The sequence below is a fragment of the Struthio camelus genome, chromosome W, assembly GCF_040807025.1.
Source record: "Struthio camelus isolate bStrCam1 chromosome W, bStrCam1.hap1, whole genome shotgun sequence".
Classification (NCBI taxonomy): Eukaryota; Metazoa; Chordata; class Aves; order Struthioniformes; family Struthionidae; genus Struthio; species Struthio camelus.
The window spans coordinates 33,522,841-33,543,460 of NC_090981.1; the positions used below are offsets into that span (position 1 = coordinate 33,522,841).

The 20,620-nt window shown below is 38.7% G+C and overlaps 1 long non-coding RNA gene across 2 annotated transcripts; it reads right to left on the reverse strand.

The window, feature by feature from the left end:
- Window positions 1–5,612: 5,612 nt before the first annotated feature.
- Window positions 5,613–19,849, reverse strand: LOC104150378 (uncharacterized). 2 transcript variants are annotated; one of them, XR_011137427.1, is made up of 4 exons: window positions 19,720–19,849; window positions 18,288–18,418; window positions 9,695–9,826; window positions 5,613–7,439 (listed from the first exon to the last, which is right to left on the reverse strand). It is a non-coding gene; the product is annotated as an uncharacterized lncRNA (long non-coding RNA). The 2 variants fall into 2 exon arrangements; XR_695587.2 differs by having other exon boundaries at window positions 18,280–18,418.
- Window positions 19,850–20,620: the final 771 nt, after the last annotated feature.

Below are 20,620 nucleotides of genomic sequence, written 5' to 3' on the forward strand. Positions count from 1 at the left end.
AGTCCTTCCCTTAGTCCTGTGAGTCTTCCCTAACCCGTTCCAGTCGAAATGATATGGGTTAAAAAAAGGTACTATTTATACCACTGAAATGAACATGGTTAATTCTGGCGGGGTTGGCAGTGCTCAAGGAAGTGTGACCGTACGGTTACAAGCAGTTAGAGGGGATAACCTCTTCAGGTAGCAAGCACAGGTACAGACAGGTGAGGGCATGTGACTGAATCGGAGCATGTGCTCATAGCTCATCCACATGTTAGTGTAAGCTTTAATGAAAGAGAGAGTTTGTTTACCTGTGGCAACTCAGTAGGGTATCTGAGTACTGTTCAATGCACTAATGGTTTATCAAAGAGAAGATTAAGCGGTGACTTGATTATAATGAAAAAGTGCTGCCACTTAAGGAAAATATATGTCCTGAAGGATTCTTTAATCTCGTGAACAAAAACGTAACATGAAGCAATATTTCTTATATGGATGAACAGTGAGGTGAAGAATTACTGAAATAAAACATCCTGAACTTCTCTGTTAGTATTCTGCATCTCCTGAAATCTTCAAGTGACAATGGGATCACTTTTTGGAATGCAGGTAATTTGGAATAAATTCCCTTCAGCAGAGGAATAACTGGAGGAAATGGAATGACCTGGAAGTTGGACTAGATATTCTCAGTCTCCTCTGGCTTTAAGTTGGTTGAACGCATTAATCCAGTATTAATGCAAATGAAGCCAGAAACACCAGGAAAGGAAAACAACACTGGTCAGACAGAACTCAAGAAGTTGACTTGCAATTTGGCTTTCATTCTTTCATTCTCTGACAAACAACAGTCAAAAGCGCTAAGCCTGTTATACTGGAAAATCACTCTATAGGTCAGATAATAGGCAGGTATATGCAGAACTTACTGAAAGATAGGTATCTTGCTCATATCTGTATAGGAATGCAGAAGAAGCTGATAACAAAAGTTGCAGGCACTGAGCTGTCTCATAGAAAACAAAGCATGGACACAGAGCGATCGTACGTGCTGAGGTCCCAACATAACTTTTGCTTCCCTTAGCCAGCTTCAATTGAAGAAGGGTAGATGTTGCAAAATTCCTACAAGGTGTGTGAAAACAACAACAAGCAGTGAAGCCTTTTAGTGCAGCAGTTAAAGGTAAACTTTATCAGATATGCATCAATATCAACATCAGATTGCATCTTCTAATACATTCTTTCCTTCCTGGAGAATGCACGCTAAAAAGAGACTTTATAAATGCTCTAATTACAGGGCAAATTTCAAGTAGAGCTCTTGCTTCTTTTGGAACTGACCATTGCGTTTTTAATTATGGTTTTAAAACAGGCAGTTTGAGTCTGCTTTAGTAGATTCATCCAGGTGCATGAACAGTTATCTGTAGCCATCTGTTAGCAGATGTTTCTTCCTAACAAGAATACTAACAGAAGTCTTAGTTTGGCAAGTACTGAAAGGACATTTAAAGACATGAGTAAAATTAATGATCAGATCCCAGATTTCATATAGATCCATGTCTTTAATATTAAAGACAGTGGAATTATGCCTGTTTATATTATCAAGGGTCTAACCTGCAAGGGCTACCTGGGTACTCACAGTGAAGGTGAGAGGACTTCTGAGGGTTATGAGGGCAAGCAATCCTTTGAGATGCTAGAACCCAATGTTAACATTTCCAGAAACTTCAGGTTACATTTTCAAAAGCAATTTAGGCACTTTTTGACAGTCTACCCTATCATCTCTTAACAGTCCATTTTCATATTCACTTTAAGTTACAACCTCCCCCCTAATACCAGTAGTAACTCTTCTGACTGTAAATTCATTTTTAACAACTGGAATCTGACTTTGTCATATTTCATAGTGTGTCCACCAGGATTACATCTCATAATCATTAACTAATTTTGTCCTTGGTACCTTGTAAGTATTATCCTCATGTTACAATTCTAGAACTGAGGCCTTGTTCAGCCTGGGCAAGCGTAGACAGGAATTTCATGGCATGAATCTAGGGGGTTGAGCCTTGTGTTAGTGCCTGACCCCTGAGAGCATCCTCCTCCCATTGTCACTGTTCCAACAGCAAACAGTTTATGGGAACATTGGTGCAGTGTGAGGGCTATGCCTTTTCTTTAGGGCTATCCCTTTATCACTCTAAGTGCCTATAGAAAACCTTGCCCGCTGTATTTGGGATCTTTCATTGGACATAAGCCTGCTTTTTTGTCTGCCTTTCTCAGAGAAGTCATCTTCTTGTCCAGAGACAGGATCCTCTGCCGAAAGTTTTCCAGAGTGTCACCTCTGTTCCAGGCATAACATTCCTAAAAGCTTTGGTGGTAGTGTTTATTTGTTTATCCTCAAAATAGCCTCATTGTAGTTACCTTTAAAGGTAATTAGGGAAAAACTGGACAGAGTTAGAATTGGACATAGACCTTCTTTCTGCTTTGTCCTTGAATTTCTTTGGGAAATCAGCTGCGGTCCTTGTACTGTCTTCCTTCCATTTGAATTAAATGTTCTTCACAAGGGCAAAGGATGGCTTGTCCTGGGCAATAAAAAGACTCTGCTTCTTTGCATTTTTATTTGGGTATTTATATATGGTGGTGGCTGTGACTAATGGTGAGCACAGTGGAGAGCTGTGCACTGAGTAGCTGGAGGGCAGATTCAAACAGAAGCCGGTGCTTCTGTCTGTTCTTAAAGAGCTTCTATTTTTCAGATGGCCTCACCTTATTCCTATCCAGATTAATTTAGGGGAAAAGTCCTGCGCTAAAGTGCTTCTTTATTGCAGACAGAGAGGCGGCTGCTTGACTGACTTCCTGAGGGGAGGGAACTACACAGCCGGACACTTTAATAGTTTTGTAGTCCGTGTACTTTCAAGGTTTCTCACAGCCACTCTACAAACTATGGCACAGGAGACACACCAATCCTCATTTCTTAGTTTGATCTTGGATGGTCTTAAAAACCAGTGACTTCTAACTGGAAAATACTTGGAGGCAAACTGCTAAGAGCCACCTAGTGCCACTGCTGCTGCTTCCTCAGCAGCAGCATGGAGACTGGGCCAAGACAAAACATTCTTATCTCTTAAAGCTTCTGCCCCTTTCCTCCTCCTTTTCCACGGGTGGTAGCTGCACAAGGCTTGTCAGTTCCTTCTACCCCTCTGGTAGCTACTCCTGGGACTTTACACCAGTCTGCTTGCTGGACATCTGAAGCAGAGCAGAGCGAAAAACAAAACCTTGCAATGATTGCCACTGCTGGCAGGACAGAGAAATGGGAGTATCCAGTGGGCGGCGCTGGGTGAGGAGGACTTCTAATCTTAGATATTGGAAACAATTCCTTAAGTTATGCTGGAGGAGAAACTCAGAATTGACCAGATTGTCCCCTGTGACGTATATGCAAAATTCCCGGTGATGTCAGTGTGTCTGTCTAAGGACCTCCTTTAGCTTTGCTGATCTGTATCCTGCTCAGCGTCAGCATTGCAGGTTCCTCAACATGTCTCATAGCATTCTTTATACATTGCATTATGCTGTAAGCATCCTTTTTGTCTAATTCTAATTTCAGATGCCTGACTCACACATGCTCTCTAAAGAATTTGGCATTTGATTCAGTGACTGGGTTTGATTTGATTGGGTGACTGAATACTAACAAAATGAAGCAGTTGAGCTATAATCTCAACACTGTGTACTGTGTCTTTATTTCAGGTTTTCCACTCCACTTTAATTTACGTAACTTGATTAATTTAGTTCCAGACAACTGTACTGGCAGCATTTCTTAAGCCAGCAATGAAAAAACAACAACAACAACCCACCCAAAACACCAAAAGAAGCTGGATTTTAACCAGCTTCAAACACCCCATTAAGAGTATGCCATGTCCCATTTGGTTCAAATCCAGGCAGTATCCTTTTTAAGAGCTGTGGTGTAAGTAGAACACCAGCTCCTATCTATATATAGAATTCCAAATATATAGTGACTTCATCGGTGTCCAGCAATTGATCACGTATACTTCAGTCTTTAACTAAAATCACATAAAAGCACTTAAGGGAGCAAGAAGAAGAAAATAAAGAGAAATTTAAAAGTTTTAGTTGTTTTTTTTAGTACTTCTATGACTAACATGGTTGTAATTCTTATTTTGAAAGACTACACTTTTATCAGTAAAAAGTCCATAACAACAAGCAGCTGTGATTTATTATGTTAACTGAATGCTCTAAGGCTGCTTTTCTGGAGGATTTTTGCTTTGCAGTCAGTTTTATAGGTCTATAGCGCAGTCTGCATTACTGTTAATCTGCTTTCACAGCACAAAATAGTTGTTCCAGAAGAGGCATATTATACACTGTACATGAAGAATAATGCAACTACTGTTTGAATATTGGTAAACCTCTAAAAATGGTTCCTAATTATAATGAAATTCCCTTGTTTCATAGGGTCTTTTTATATGCCAATTGCAGTCTGGTCAGAGCAAAGGTCTTTAGAGAGGAGGAAGAGTGCAGAGAGACATGACTTCACTCTAATGTCCTGCCTGCTATTGCTAAAACCAGTTCAGCTCTTTTAGTGTTAATATTAGAAGGCATAGTAACAGCCGGCAGACTGGAAGCGTCGTGTTGATTGAATCCTGCTGAGGACAAGCCTAATTACACAGTGTTTGAAATGGTGTCACAGTATCCTGCCTATATCAGGCCTCCTGAAGTTGCTGACAGCGGGATTTTATTTTTTAATATTCCTTCTGTAGACATGGCCCCTGCATCCTTGGTGCAGTGTTATTAGTAGTGGGGCATACATACTGTGTCAGCTCATCAGGCTAAATCATTTTGCTTATTATGAATAATGTTCCTTTAACAGGTTTTTTTTAAGTTTCTTATTTAAGTAGAAGTTCTAATTTTTAAAGGCAGTAGGGGATAAATAATATTTGGTGAGGAAATTTCAATGCAATGTTGTTTTAATACTTTTAATCAAAATTAAAATTAATGTAATGTCAAGGCAATCATTGATACAGCTAATTGTGGAGTAATATAAATAGTGAAATGGTAGTAGTTTTTCTTTTATTTACATATATATCTTTTTTCTGAAACCAGATTTAGTTACACATTCTTTAATAATAGCCACATCCCATAGCAAATATAAATATAACTTGTTTTCACAAGGATTAGATTGCACATTCTTTTCTAAAAAAAAAGATTTTAAAGTGAAACAGGAGATAATTAAAACTTATTTAACTACAACTTTCAAAATTGGCAGCAATGCTTCTGACTTAAGTAGACTTAGTAGGTGTAAATCCAATATGGTAAGAAAGCAAATGTTAAGGATAGTTTCCAGCCTTTCAGCTAATTCTAATCCTGAGTTCTAATACTGATGCTGGTAGATTGACTTCCAGTGTGCTCCAGACACTGTCAAACTCGCTACAGTATATGTAGAGAACAGATTTATTGCTTGGAATTACTCCAGCATCCTTTAATCTTCTGAAGTCTCCAGCATGCTTATTGCTATTATTTAAATATTCCTGCTCTCTAGGCAGCTTCCAAATTCTGAGTTCTTGCTCTAATGGTCCTTTAATGACTAGTGTGTCTTTGCAGGCCCTTGCATGTGGATACTCACAAATATGCAAATAGAGAAAGATGCTGCTCTAACTCTAAAGAACTAAAGCCATTAAAATGCAGGGCAGAGAAGTGCAATATCAGTGTTCATGTTAATCACTTCAAAGTCAGACAGTTAATATTTACAGATAACAACATTAGATGATTTTAGAAACTACCTTTTCCATTTGCTCCTAGACTGAGGCCCCCATAGTCGGGGGTCAGTGTAATAAATTTTATACCCAAGTCTTTCTTTATGCTAACATTTGATCTAAACACACAGTTCAGATTTTTAAAATGATTTAGTTAAACTCTACAAATCCCTGAATGAACACTCTTAATGCAATGTAAACCTCTTATATCAGTTTAGCTTACCTCATTACTTTCTTTTTACAAGCACAAGCTAAACTCCTATGGCCAATTTTAGCCAGCACATGTAAATATTCACACAGACATTTTCCCTGGTTTAACTAAATCAATTCTTTAAATTTTAACATCAAGATAAAGCCTTATGACCCCTCTATACTTTTCTGGCAATGCTTAGTGCAAATTATTATCATATTCTTAAGTCTTGATTGAGTTTCATTAACATTAAACCAATTTAAAGGAATGTAAATTGGAACACTATCTTTTTCACTCTTCCATGTTGCATTTCTGGTTTGGCTCAGTTTTCTGCTTGCTCTTCAGGGATTTGATCTTTCAGCAGTCTCCTCTAAACAGCATTCCCTTTCCCAAGAGCTCAATAAAATCCTTCTCCATGGGGAGCAGGAATCAATAGGGTCTTCAAGGAAACAAAACAAAGAAGTGACCCTGAAATGAATTTTCTGCATGGACATCTGACACATTTGAGGAGCCATCTGGCATTGAATCTGCACCAAAAGTAATTTGATAGGGATGATGGTGAAGTGAAGCTAGAAATCCTATAATTTATATTCGCAAACTTAATCCAACCATTAATTCCTTTGAGTAGCAGCATGCGAGTGACATCTAGCCTATTTAAAACACCTTCTTTGACCAACTCTGAGAACTGGCAAAATTAGCATTCATGTCTCTCTTTGTTATTGGTGACTCCCATAAAGCACCAGCTACCCTCCCCCATTGTAGCAAAGGCAGAGAAGGGCAGGAAATTAAGTCTACTTTAAGAAAAAGAGCTGTCAGCAGGAATCCTCATAGTTGGGCTATTTAAAGACTAAATTCCTTAGAGGCAGTTGAAAAAAAAAAAAAGTACAGAAATGTTCTTATGTCCCCAGGCAGAGGATTGAAAAGTCAACCCAACTTTGAATAGCTCCTTCAAAAGTAATTTCCAGTCACTTCAAAACTACAAAGTAACTACATTGCTTTCCCCCACCCAGGTGGTCTGTAGAACAGTAATGTACAACAATTCATGGGATTCAAGGCTTGTTGCTAAAACAATTGCAAAGCTGTGTATAAACATGCTTATTGTGTAGAAAATACCATGGTATGGCTAATCTGTGCATAGAATTTAAAGTGTAAGATCTCTTCCATTGCATAGGGATCAACTACAGTTTCAAAATTTAGTCTCATTAAATGTAAAGGTTGAACAAAGCTAAAATTTCAAGTCACCCATGACTCCCCATGAGGTGGGGAATAAAGCTGCATACATCATGGGAGAAGAAATGGTACTCGACCCTTGGGTGTAATGTCAGATAGCTGTACGGTCCCATAAGGTCAAAAGAGCCCAGAAGCTTTGTATCCCTCAAAGCACAATGTCCGGCCCTGGCATGGCCCAGTACAGCTTGTGCCCCTCAGACATGAGCAAGCCTCAGTCTTTCAGAGTCTTCTGGTGGAGACACACAAGTGGGTTCCATTGCTATCTCTGACAGAGATTTGTTAGGTGTCCTTTAGCAAATTGGGAACAATTGTACCTCAGTTTTCCCCACCTGTAAAAAATGAGAACACCTGTTAATAATTGGCTGATCTTCTTCAACATTTGTACATTGTTATAGACTGTGTAGACTGTTACAGGATGTGAACTTCAGTTAAGAGACGTGTTGTAAATGCCTGGCAACAAATTTGTGTGTGTGTGTGTGTGTGTGTGTTAGCTAATGAATACTGTTGCTAGTTAACAAAAAAAATCCTTGGCTTAACTTTGAGCGTCATTTTCTTTTTCCTTAACTTTGATTTCTAATAACAAGCAAGAGCTTTAAGTCTCATTCCCTAGCAATTAGAGCACTTTTTAGCTGCGTGTAGTCATTTATCCTTAGATTTGTGCAGCAGATGACCCCCAAAGCACTGCTTTTAGTTGTACTGTAATTATAAAGTTATTTGCTAATTCATCAGTAGGTTTACCTAGCAACTTCGCAAAGATAAAATCAAAGAAGGTGTATGAAAGTACAGAGGATCACATACAAAAATTAACTTATTAGATATTAACTAAACAAGCTGCATTAACTCTTTGGTCATCATGCAAGAAACGTGGTCACCTCCCTATATCAAGATTATAGAACCGGACTTTCTCAAAGTAACAAAAGGAAGAGTATATTTAAGGAAAAATAACTATTACAGTATGATAATCGATCATTTTTTTCACTATCCAGTGCAGCCCTGGACTCAGCCGTACAAAGGGATAAAAATTGTGAATATGATGCTGTACAGTAACAAAGGCAGCATCTGCCCTGCGTAGTGCTCAGGCATCTCAGTATCTTCTTGCTGTAGGCAACACCTAACCAAATAGGGTTTTGCTAGTGTTGATACGCTTAGATCTTTAGGATCATGTATACATCTTTCCTGTTTCCTGTGAGCTGTTTCACATGCTCCATTCTGGATTATCATAAGTTCCTATTGTCATACGAGACAAAATAGCAACTGGTAATAATAAACACACGTGCTTACTCAGATTTCTGTGGTGTAGAAAGCTGGTCTCATGATAAAATTCTAGGTACTTTTTGGTTCACCTGCACTGGAATTGTAGCAGGGAAAGTTATTTTGTTAATTTTAATGTTTTTTCCAGCATGGAAAATGAGAGAATAAAAATAAAAATAAAATTATTAAAAAAAGCAGTTTTGAGTTAAGCTTCCAAACATCAAAACTCTGAGTTCATTTAAGCTCTAGATTCAGTTTAGGAGAGAGAGTGGTATCCCAGATTGCTGCAGCTTGCTTATGCGAAGAACTTAAAATAGGAGTTGTGGCTACTGAGTTTGTGTATAGTATTTCTAATAAGTGATGTCATTTGTTTGTTGACTCTCTAAAAATGAAATTGTATACCTCTTTCTGTTCACATAGCGTATTCTTGGCTCTGAACTACTGCATCTGAGTATGAAATGAGTAGCAAAGGAGCAGTTTAAGATTTTGTGGCGGTTGCTAAAAGGACCTTGGGAAGATACTTTCTTTTACAAATACTGGATAGTTCTTATTTCAGAGAACAAACTAGCGTTAAATCATGAAGAACACGGGTGACCCTCCACATTTAACTTCTTGCTCTTCCAATGATTTACTTACAGCTTTGGCCTAATTGTGACTGTAAGCTGAACTCATTCATGATGTACTTCCACTGAAATAAATAGATCTGTTTGACCCTCAATGCCTCAGTTTTCCCAACTAGACAAATAATTAACATCTCTCTCTTGGCTTGCAAACATTCATTACTATAATTAATGTTTATAATGAAAGGCTCCGTAGAAGAACAAAGAGGGGAAATATTTAATTCTTCAAATGAGTCTTCGTATACCTGTCTCATAGTGACAAACCCTATAGCTCTGCTGGCCTTTAGCAAACAAGAGAAACAAAAAGATTTAATTTTGTTGTTCCCCACATGCAAAGCGGTAACCTGAAAGACTGCACCCATGCAAATATAGTTCTACTTATAGTAATAGTAGGTCAGATGCTTGCACTGGCTTGCTCTTATCCCCATCATAAATAAGTGCTTTTTCATTATTACTTATGCCTGAGGGACCTTATAACACATCCTTGTGTATGTCAGCCAGCTTGATCTTTTTATGGTCTTTCCAGAGTTTTTAATTTCTGAGTAAAGTGCCTATTTTCATGCTGAAAGAAGGATGGTAGGGCGAAGGAAGAAAACAGCTTTCTCTATGCCCCACAAATGTGGGGCATTTCTGTCAGCTTTGCTTTGACGTAGTTAAGAAGCTAGTTGTCCTATAGGTCAGATTCATCACTGGTCTTAATGGAAGCAACTTACTTGGTTCAAAGGCAATAAGGTAGGTGAGGGAGAGAATTGAGTCACAGTGTGTTTCTGCTGAAGAGGATGGAAAGCTTGCAGCAGCTGTCTGGGTTTGAGGGAGGCCAGAGACGGTCAGAGCGGGCAGGCTACCTGGAAAGGAAAAAAAGGCAAAAGCGACAGAGCTAGAGACAGCCAGGCCAGCTTCTGCGGGTAGCCCACAATTGCAAAGCACTGACTGATGCAATCACTTGCTTCTCTAAACACCCTACAGTTATGCTAGTGCTCTACAGTGACTCTGCCACCAAAGAGAGAGACCCAAACACAATTCAGCTGTTGTTCATGACTTGTGCCTCCCTATACAGTCAATGGAAAGAAACAATATACAGTCTATACATTTCAATCCAATTTGGTTGAATTGTTTTGGGGTTAACAAAATAGCTTTGTACATTTCTGGCAGGGCTTTCTGAAAAGCATCTGTAGACCTTTCAGCACACAATACATGCCTTTAAAAGTGGCAGATAGTGTTTCAGCCCCGGGCTTGGTCCTCAGTGATTTAGCTTGTTTAGTTGATACAGTGCCTGTTGCTTGCTCAGGTAGATGAACTGAGTAGAAACACATGTAAATTAGACATGTCATTTCTGAATAGGTGGGTCTCACTTTTGTGCTCCCCGTGTGCAGTAATAAATCCTTGATGTATTATTAAATTGTATCATGCAAATAGCCCAAACAAACATATTGTACCGCTTAGTATTAAAAAAAAGTGCAGGCTTTTTCTACCATAGGGCACAAAAGGGTGCTGACTACATCCTACAGAAAGGAGTCAGGCTATTGTTATGGTCCATCTCCTAAAGGACTGTAAGATGGAGGAAGCTTCTTGTGACTCTTGCCAGTAGGATATAAATCAAAACAGGGATAAATAACTGCAAGATGCCAGATAGTAACCAGACAGAACTTGGTCAACCCAACTCATATTTTCCAAATGATGTGTCTCGCCAAAGCATCTGAACTCTTGAGAAATACCAATGAATTTCACCTTACCTCTGCAGTAGGAAGGCAATAATTAGGAATATCTTGATTTTTAGAAGGGGAAGCTGAGTCAGAGAGAGAATAAGTAGTGTAACTGACTAAACATGTGATGCATTTGTCAGAGCTGACAGCCAAACTTCAATTTCCCTTATACTGATTACAAAATGATTCTTCCTCTTCAGCCTTGACCTACTGAGGAAGGGATGCTTAGCCCTACTGCTGAAGGAAGCCACTTCTTTGAGAATCATGGGACGGGTGGTGTTTCTTCCAGAAATATTTTCTGTTGCTGTAAATTTGAACACAGTGCCTTACTGATACAGTGATTCCTTCCTTTAACCGAGAGCTTTGAATTTTGAAAACTAGATACTGCACAGTAATAGTGTAACCCTCCTTATTTATCAGCCTAACCTCTACTGAGAACAGGTTATGCATAAAAGATGATGCCTCCAAGTGAACGCCCAGGCTGTGTGTCTGAATCAAAGAATTCTAATAGGATTCTGCAGCTTTGGAATTTTTTTGGTCTTATAATAAAAGAAACAGACACCTATATATTTCTTCAGAAAAGCAAAGGTTTAGTTTGGAATAATTCTGTGAAAAAAACCAGAGTTCCAAAGGAGATTGTAATGAAAAGCAGCATCCTTGTACCTAAAGCATGTAAAATCTGCCGAGTCAATGACAATTTTTTTTGTTTGCTTCATTCATTACACTATTAAGAGACTTATTGAGGATTGTGATCTGTAGTATCCTATCCATCCACTTGCTTAAATAGCCAGTGCATATAAAAGAGATTTTAATAAATTTTATTTTTGTGGGCATTCAATATCTCTCCATCAAGACTAGGAAACAGTTTATAATTAAATGAGAGGTAGTTTTTCTTCATGGTATTCTTTTGGCATTTTTATGTAAATATTTTAGTAATAGAACTATCTCTTCTGGTGATGTTTTCCTTTTCCTCTGCCTCTTTGCCCCCTACTGTTCTTCTCCAAAGGTACAAAGAAAGCTTAGAAAATTTGAGAAGGATTGCTTTTAAAGATGTCTCCTAGGAATATACCATTCCAAAGTTTTTTAAAGATGACTTGAGCGATAGGGGTCTTAAGTCACAGAGTAGATGGAGTTTCTCTCACTTGTGTATATTTAGATGCTCAGATTTTATCTATCTTGAAGAACAGTGAGTGATGAGAATAGTTAGAACTAAGAGGCTGAAAGCTGAGAAATTGTGAGAGAACAAACTAAGAAATCTTTTAAGGTCCGTTTCTTTGGTGGAAATGTTTTCAGCCTCTGTTTAATTCCAGTGATCAATGAGCAGGATGGAGAAAGGGTATCTTTTATAAACTCTTAAATTAAAAGGCTCAGACTCTTAAATTAAGAGGCAAGCTCAAAGTGATGCCTCCAAGAGATTCTCAAGCTATATAGCATCACAGACTGATGCAGTTTGATTTTGAAATGCCTTGAAATTATTAAATCTGAATTGCATTCTGATTTTGATTTTTGCTCTCCAAAACAAAGCAGATTCAAATTTTTTAATAGAAAGCTAAATGTAAAATTGGATAAATTCCACCATCAAACCAGTCAGTTTAGAACACTTCCCTTCCAAGGTAGAAACTTCTCAACTAACTCTGTTCTGGTTTTGGTGCACACTGCAGTGGGCACCCACAGGATGAAGAACTTGCTATTTTTTTGTCCCAGACCTATACCAGTCAAAATAAAGTCTTGTAGTTATCAGCTTATGCATTGATTTCTAACCGCAGATGTAACTTCCTTTCTGTGCGCATTCTCTTATAAGCCACGTGCACAAAAAATAGTGTAACATAGTACAGACCCATGAGGTAATAGCTGTAGAGCTTATGTTAGGTTCATGTTTTCAAAAATTCAAATGAAGATTGACTTTCTGAGGAGATCTTTTTTGTTGTTCACACTGATAAAGAATATTTATTGTCAGTCAGTTGTATCAGTCAGTTTCCTTGGAGCAACAGAGGTGATTGGTTCATATAGAATAGAATGAATGTTAATTAAAACAATGTATGCATTGCTGCTAATGTTTTGACACCAAAATATAAAAAAGAAGTGTTTTGCCCTATAACATTTCAGGGTTATGTTTGCACTGAACAAAACAGAGAAACTTTCTCTTGTGGTTTTCTTTTCACTTGGTGAGTTATGATCATGAAATGCAACTGAGATGAGCAAAGGGACCCAGATGAAACCCTGGAGAAGTACAAATGACAAGCGCTTAGTGTCAGGCAACAGACTGTATGAAGTATGAGGCATACAGTCCCTCTCCTATGGTGTTCCCACAGGGCACCAGTGAGGGTGGCCTCTCTTCAGCTGTCCTCTACCAGCCTCACACTGTTTGACCATGGGGAGGTTGTTCAGTCTCTAACGCATCAGGGATAAATCCCTCACTTAGCTAATTCAGAAGTATTTGTGTTTAGGACCAGTGCATGTGTAGCCAGTTCTCTTTCACTGTGGCCAATTAAGCTTTCCTTGAATGCTTTTAAGGCAGGAAAGATGGGCACTGCACTGTGCTGTTACAGAAGGATGAGGGTTGGCTTGCTCTTCTGGGAATATTACAAGCATTGTCCCAGCAAGGAGGGTGTAACATTCACCTCATCAGGTTTTCAGGTCATCTTCCTCTTCATAGATAATTATTTCAAAGTCGAGAATTTGAAGGAAGAGAACAACTGTGTATGACAGTCTGATATGAACGGAGGACTTCTGAGGAGGTGTGGCAAAGTGAAACGAGGCCAGACAGAAGGAGATGTAGAAAGAGAATTTGAGGAAAGCCCTTTAAGTGAGGGCTCTGTCCATCCATAATTCATGGAGCCTACACCTTACAGTATTAGAAAGCTGATGATAAACTTTCAGCGCTGCTTGGGATTCAGACCAGTCTGGATATTTCTTGTATTGGAACCAGAATTCTTTGTGCTTGTTCAACCCTTCAAAGCTTTGTCAATCTACCCACTGCTTTGACAATGTAACCTTTTCAAAAGAAGAGGGACGGGGCTTTGTACATAATGAAATGAACAGGCAGCGTGTTTAAAGAAAACAAAAGGAAGTACTTTCTCCCGCAGCACATAATTATGTTGGGGGAACTCATTGCCACAGGATATGGTGGAGACCAAGAGTATAAATGGGTTCAAAAAAGGATTAGGTAAGCTGATAGAGGATGTGTCTAGCAGTAGCTGTTAAAAGCAATCATCCAGATGCAGCTTCCAGGTCAACGAGTCTGTGACTGCCAGAAACTGAGAGTGAACAAAACAAACAAGGGACATAAACTACCAAGGCCGCTATTGGAGAACCATTACTGAGTGAGACTAAAAAAATCACTGAAAGGCTGTTTACTTTCATTGACACACATAAGAATGCTGGTAAAGGATCAAACCCATGGTCCTGTTTACAACACATCCCATTTCAAGCAATTAAAACAACAGATAAAGGTAGGGTTGCATCCTGTTGTGTATTTATTAGGACAAAGTTTCCCTTGATTCTGCACAAGTAATAGCTACAGCATAAGGCCGTAGTAAATGTTCCTTCCTCTGCAGTCAAAGGATTGTTTAAAAGAAATTAATAGTTTTTGGTAATAACTTTTGCATTAGATTTATTTTACCCTGACTTTGTATTTTCATGAATGTCCACAGGTCAGCTGAACATGAGCCTTCCCTATGGGAGCCTCATGAACAAGGTGAATCTGACAGGTAAAGCGCATGTCAAAAAACTCCAGGATGTGTGTCAGCACTGTTTATAGCAAACCTCTAAGGACTAACTCAACAAGATTAGATGGCCGTATTGCGACAGGCTTAGCCCTAGTCTGGCTAAAACTGTGCACTGCTTTTGCATCACACAGAGTTTACTCTGTGCTAGCTGGTGCTAATGAGAAAAAGTAGAGAGGCCTGAGGCTTCCTCAGTTCCCTGGTAAATCCAAATATGTATCTAAAACAATAGGAAGACAGACACAGCAAGGGTCGTTAACAGACAACATTATGGACAAAGGAAACAAACTTTTTTATGATAAACGGTCCAAATGAGAAAGCTAACACTTAGATTCTGTAATTATATTTGGAAGAACACCATTTCTTTTTCCAAAACAAATAATGCTGATTTCAAACCATGTACCACAAATTAATTTACTAGGAGGCAGGGGGTTAAATCTAACTGTTGCGAAAACTAGATTTCATATGTTGCAACACACTTTCCATACTGAGCGAAGACATCAACACTTCTTGCTAAAAATTGCTGTGTGTCAGTACTCAGTAATCCATAAGGCGTTCAAAGTCCTAAATCCAGATAAATTTAAAAATATTTATCAGCCTTGACATCTTCAAAGTTCTTATTACCTTGGGATAGAAAACAAAATGTTTCAGAAGACTAATCACAAACATACATGTGGAAAAACATGAAACAAAGCCAACAGAACACTTACAATACTGCAAACCTTGGAGTAATAAAGTAATTATTTTCTTTCTGTATCTGAAGAGAGGTATGAAAAGAGTGGAAAGCTGATGTGCAGATAGGTGAACAGGTTTTTCATGGAGTGTTGAGTGTTTGAAAAATGAAAAGACAAGTGAAGGAGATCTGAAGGAACTGGTGGACCACTGATAATTCGTACGAGATCTAGAGAGCTAAAATTGAACGGTTTTCCTATAACAGCATCTCCTAATACTCTCTTCTAAATTTTATTTTTAAAATATCATCTCAAAATTAAGAATAACATTTGAGAAATCTGTGTGTTTTCATAGGCCTACAATTCATGCTAAAACAATTTTCCTGCTGAAATCAAATTAGGGCTTGTCCAGAGAACACACCAAGGCCACACAGTCAGTTGCCCAACTCTTGTCATAACATTTATAACATTTATAACATACGTTGGGCAGATCAAAGAAAATAAGGCAGACACTCTTTTAAGCAGACATAAGTGATGCTTCACACGTTAGGCTTCTATCGTTCATCAGGCCTCTTTATAAATAAGCAGTTTTCCAGGGGATAGAGAAGACACCAGTGCTTGCGCATGCTTTCTCTAGCAGCTTGTCTATACCACCTATATTCTAGTTACTCCTGAATAATTCTGCACATAGATAGATATTCTTCAGCTATGCCCTTCAGCTATTCCTTCAGCTACGTCACTTTCTAGCATATTTCCTGTTCTCCATAATCATCGGCGCACATGTTTTTGCTATTTAGTAAATGGAGAAAGTTTCCTTGTGTTTACCATAGAAGAAAAGTGCAGGCAGTTACTATGGAGTAATACCCTGTAAGGTTATGTTTTAGATTACGCTTTAGTGATTTGTTTGCCTGTTTAGGCTTTCATTCCGAAAGAAAGTTGGTTTATTCCATTCTAGCTTAAACCAGTTGCAACGTAGATGGAATAACATGGGAAGAAGGCATAAGATTAAGAAGAAATTGTCCAGGAACAGCAGTTGCTTGTCTTTTTTCAAGTACAGATAAGTACTTAAACCCCATGTGTGCTCAGGTCTGTTCTCCAGGCCCTATTCCAGCCCTTTTGAGGAACTGTACCACTGTTATTCCTTTTTGGTAGCTGATATGACTCTTTTCCTGTCCCCATGCAACTTGTGAATAACCAGCTGAATCAGCTAGTTGCACCAAAACATGCTACTATAAAAGATGTCTGTGACAAATAGGTAAAGGCCATAAGCTTTCTTGCGTAAAATAATTCTAGAAAGCCTATGTTCAGCGGAAGCAGTTAGACTACTGGAAATGCATTGCTTAAAGTACTTAATTAAACACAGTGAGCTAGATAATGCAAAATAGATAATGCAAGAACAGAAGCCCTGATTATGCAAGGTCTTGCATCCTGCTACTTAGCATTATTAGTTTGTGTAGAATGTTGCTTAACTTAAAATATTTAGCAAATTTTAAATAGCATGTGCACATGAATGTGCCTCTGCCAGATGCCAGTTTCATCACTATTAGAAGCAAGAAAGAAGAAAACAAACTCAATAGTGATGATTCTTGCTTGGATCCATCTTTTGTCTCATCATAATCCTTCTTTTTTTTCTCCATCAGTATTCTGATTATCCAGCCAACAGGATGCATTTCCACTAGGCATTTTAAGTTTATCAATATTAATTGTAACTGTACAGTGGAGAATGCAATCACTGCATTAGCAGCTGTTTTCTACATCATTAGCTATGTTATCAGTACATGCTCAGAATGTCTAGCTGCACCTTGATCAGAGCGTGACTAATATTTGCTCTTTAGCATGGCATCTGTTTTTAATGAAATTTTAAAGGCAATTAGTGACTCAGTGTGTCAGTGAATAGGCTTTATACATCTGAAGAGGAGTTAAAGTCTTGCCTATAGTGTAGTAAATGAAAAGGGTTTAATGGTCCCAGAGCAGTCATCAATTATCTCCATTATCCCATGAATTATCTCTTGCAAATTTCTTTGCAAGTTTAGTGATCTGGTTTCTTAAAAAACAAAGATCAGAGTATCTTCCAGGCAGCAACATCTGCTTCAGGAATGAACCATTTGTTGATTGGCTCCTGTAGCTGCTTATTATGTATGCCTCAACATAATACACTATTTATTACTCTTGCTGCCAAAGGTTTTCAGGATAGACTCGGCTAGATTATGAGTGAATCAAGACAGGTAGTGGAATAGCATAAGCTGCCTTTAACCTATGAAACTAAAATGTCAGAAAATGTTTTGGTGCAATATGTGTCATTTATACGCAGATCAATCTGCTTTTATTTTTTCTGTACATGAACGTAAGTTGTTTATTGGGAAAATGGACATAACCTATTCCAAACACACTCCGCTTCTTAGATCTTAGAACTAGTTCAGGGCCTGGCCTCAAGGCTAGTGAATAACTTGCAGTGCCGCTGCTGGCAGATTTAATCATTTCAGGTAGAACTGAATAGGAAATGTATCATTTCTAGAATACTAAATCCATTCATGTAATTTGAAAAGCTCTCCATTCTAATGATGTCTTTCCCATGTGTAGAGCCACAGTGCACGTATTGCAAGTATATGAAATGAAACCGCATCGAGACCTATTCATTGGAATATCTCTTATCTTTATATTCCTCTTAAAGGAAAACAAGACACATTAAGACACATTTTTTAAATGCTGCTTTTCTTCCCTTCTATTTTTTGTTTTGATTAAAAAAAAAAAAAGACTGGTTATATGCCTGGAGTTCTTTAATTGTTTTATTTTCCTTTTTCAACATAGAAGTACTAAAAATGCAAAGGCTGAGCTTCCCTTAGTTGCAGAAACATTTGAGAAGAACAAGGGGTATTTACTTTGGATTCTTAGCCCGTCAGTGGAAGAAAATGGAATTATGTCTCTGGCAAAGAATTCCTTTATGTAGCACCACTTGCCTGTGTACATTTTGAATAGATATTTAAGAAAAGCAAAAAAGATACAAAGCTAAGACTGTAACTTAAAATCCTTTCTCTTCTGAGTCGTCCAGTTTTGACTTTCTTATCTCTTGCACCGTCACCATTGTGATGCTGCTGGAGGCAGTACAGAATCATATAGCCTAGAAAGGCTTGCACTTCTAATATAAAAAAGCAAACAGATTGAGTTTTCCTTGATATAAAGAGAGAAGAAGGGCACTGACCTAATTACCTTTTTCTTTGCAGTGCAGCTTTGAGTTGCTGCCAGCAGGAAATTGAGTGAATGTGAATCTTGTGCTCCAACTGTTCAAAATGTAGAATTGTCATCAATTTCCAGCTCTTCCTGGTTTTCCAAAATGGAATCTGCAGAGTTATTAGAGGAAAAAATTATGGGTGTTACACATGCAGGCAACCATCTGAGAGATACATTTGTCATATTCATGCTAGTTAATTTTTTGTTTTGACTTGCCAAGTCACGAAGCTTCCACACTGAGGAGGAGTGGCTTAAAAAGCTATCACTCCTAACCTTGGAGGATGCCACATGCAATTGTGTGAGCACTTTTAATCTGCTTCAATATGAATTCAGCAAGGGTTATTTCAGAAGCGATTTAAACTAAGGACAGGGTTGCACATAAGGTGACAGGCAACTGATTTGCCTGAAAAACAACCTTTCTTTTGTTATTGCTGAGCTGTTATTCAGCCAGCTGCCCCCCAAACATTAGTACTGTCAGAACAGAGGGGATGATACAGAGATAGAAACAAGCAGCACAGAGGGATGAAAGGATGAGATTTGCTTAGGCTATCCCTACTACCAGAGGCACACAAGCCCACCCTAAACTGACGACTCTCCGCTGAAACAGATGAGGAGTGCTCACTGTAGGAGTAACAACTTCCAGCTGAGAAGAGAGACTCAACAGCTGTATATGCTAAACTGTTCCCAAAATCATAGATAACGATAGTCTACTACATAGATTTATTAAGGTGTTTCAATCTGCCTTTTTCTATCCTTTCAAACATTTCAAAAGTACCTGCCTATTTAGTATCCTTTTAAAGAACACCAACATACTACTATGTGTAAGGTGTTTATAAATAGAAGATTATAAATGAAAATATGGTGACTATCTAGATAAGCAAGAGGAAGATGGTGCAGAAATCAAAATACACTGCCAAAAGAGATCACTAAAACACCAGGAAAAAGTCACACAAAAATATCAGAAGAATAATAGAGTGAGAATAATAAAAATAAAGCAAAGTAAAACAGGGATTTTAATGCTTTGACTTTGATTTAAAAAGTAGTTTCTCAGTAGTTTCTCTGCTGCAATAACCCAGCAATCACTGGCTCCAGGAATATATTAATAATCTCTTGGCCCAGCATCCTAGTTCAGGATTGCAGTTAAGAACATGCTTAAGTGTTATGCTGCACAAGGTGAGATTTAACTGTGTGGATTAATGCTTCCCTGAGTCAGGACCTTACATAATGTTCTAACAGCACTTGGTTGTCCTGCGCCAGTTCCGCGTCAAAGCTACATACAGTTAGCAAAGCTCTACAGTAAAGGGTTTATGATCTGAGAAGATGCCTGAGAGCAATTTGCAAGGATAGATTAAATGATCATCAGCGCTAGAAAACATCAGGACTTCAACAGTGTGCAACATATCTCCCCTACCTCTTCATGGAGCCTGCAATTCCCGGTGTGAGGAGCAAGGGTTACTTTCCGTTTAATCAGAATGGTTTTGCAGCCTCTCACAGGACTGAGTTATTTAGTAAAATAATCCCCATTATTTTACTAAAGTGTTGTGTGTCCCCCGTCCTCCACTTTGTGTGTGCGTGTAAGCATGAAACTGTTCCCATTTGCAGTCAAGATTGGATTTTTAACTCTTTTCTTGTAGCTTTGACTTCCTTCTTTTATATGCTGAACTGAGCATTAAGATATTACTCTTGCATAAGGTCAGCCTTGAGCGTTCTTGTGGAGATCAAGTTATAGCCGGCTGTCCTCACTTAGGCTAAGTGGGGATGCATGAAGGTATAATTGGTATTTTTTAAGATGAAATCTGAAAAGCAAGACTAGTGTAAGCCACAGACACTTGAGCATTAAGCATTTACAGCTGCAGCTCAGGTTACAGTAAAATCTTTAAATTTAGCTCAGAGATACCTAGTGCTCCTGGAAGGATCCAGCGCAGCAGCAAGGCTGAGCAGTGCTGCCCTGCTAGTACCTGGCGAGGGGAATATTGTGGCTGCAGGTGCCCCCCTCAAAATTGCCATCGCCCCTAACTGCACATTTATGAACAATCTCTGAACACTTTGTCTTTGGGCTGCTGCTTCATAACCATTTTAATCTGAGGCAAACCTGACCTGCCCTGGAAAGGGGCCATCCCAAAATCCCCCTCCTCTGCCCCCAGCTGTGCGTTCTCTCTCGCCTCCTCCTGCAGGCGTGCCTATGTCACCATGGCGTGGGTTGGAGCTGATCTATCTGGAGACAAACCTGGAAAATAAAAGTAATGAGTTTTCAGCCCAGTCAGTTCTGCGGTCTGACTCACCGGGCAGCCGCGCAATTGCTGGCGCCGGCA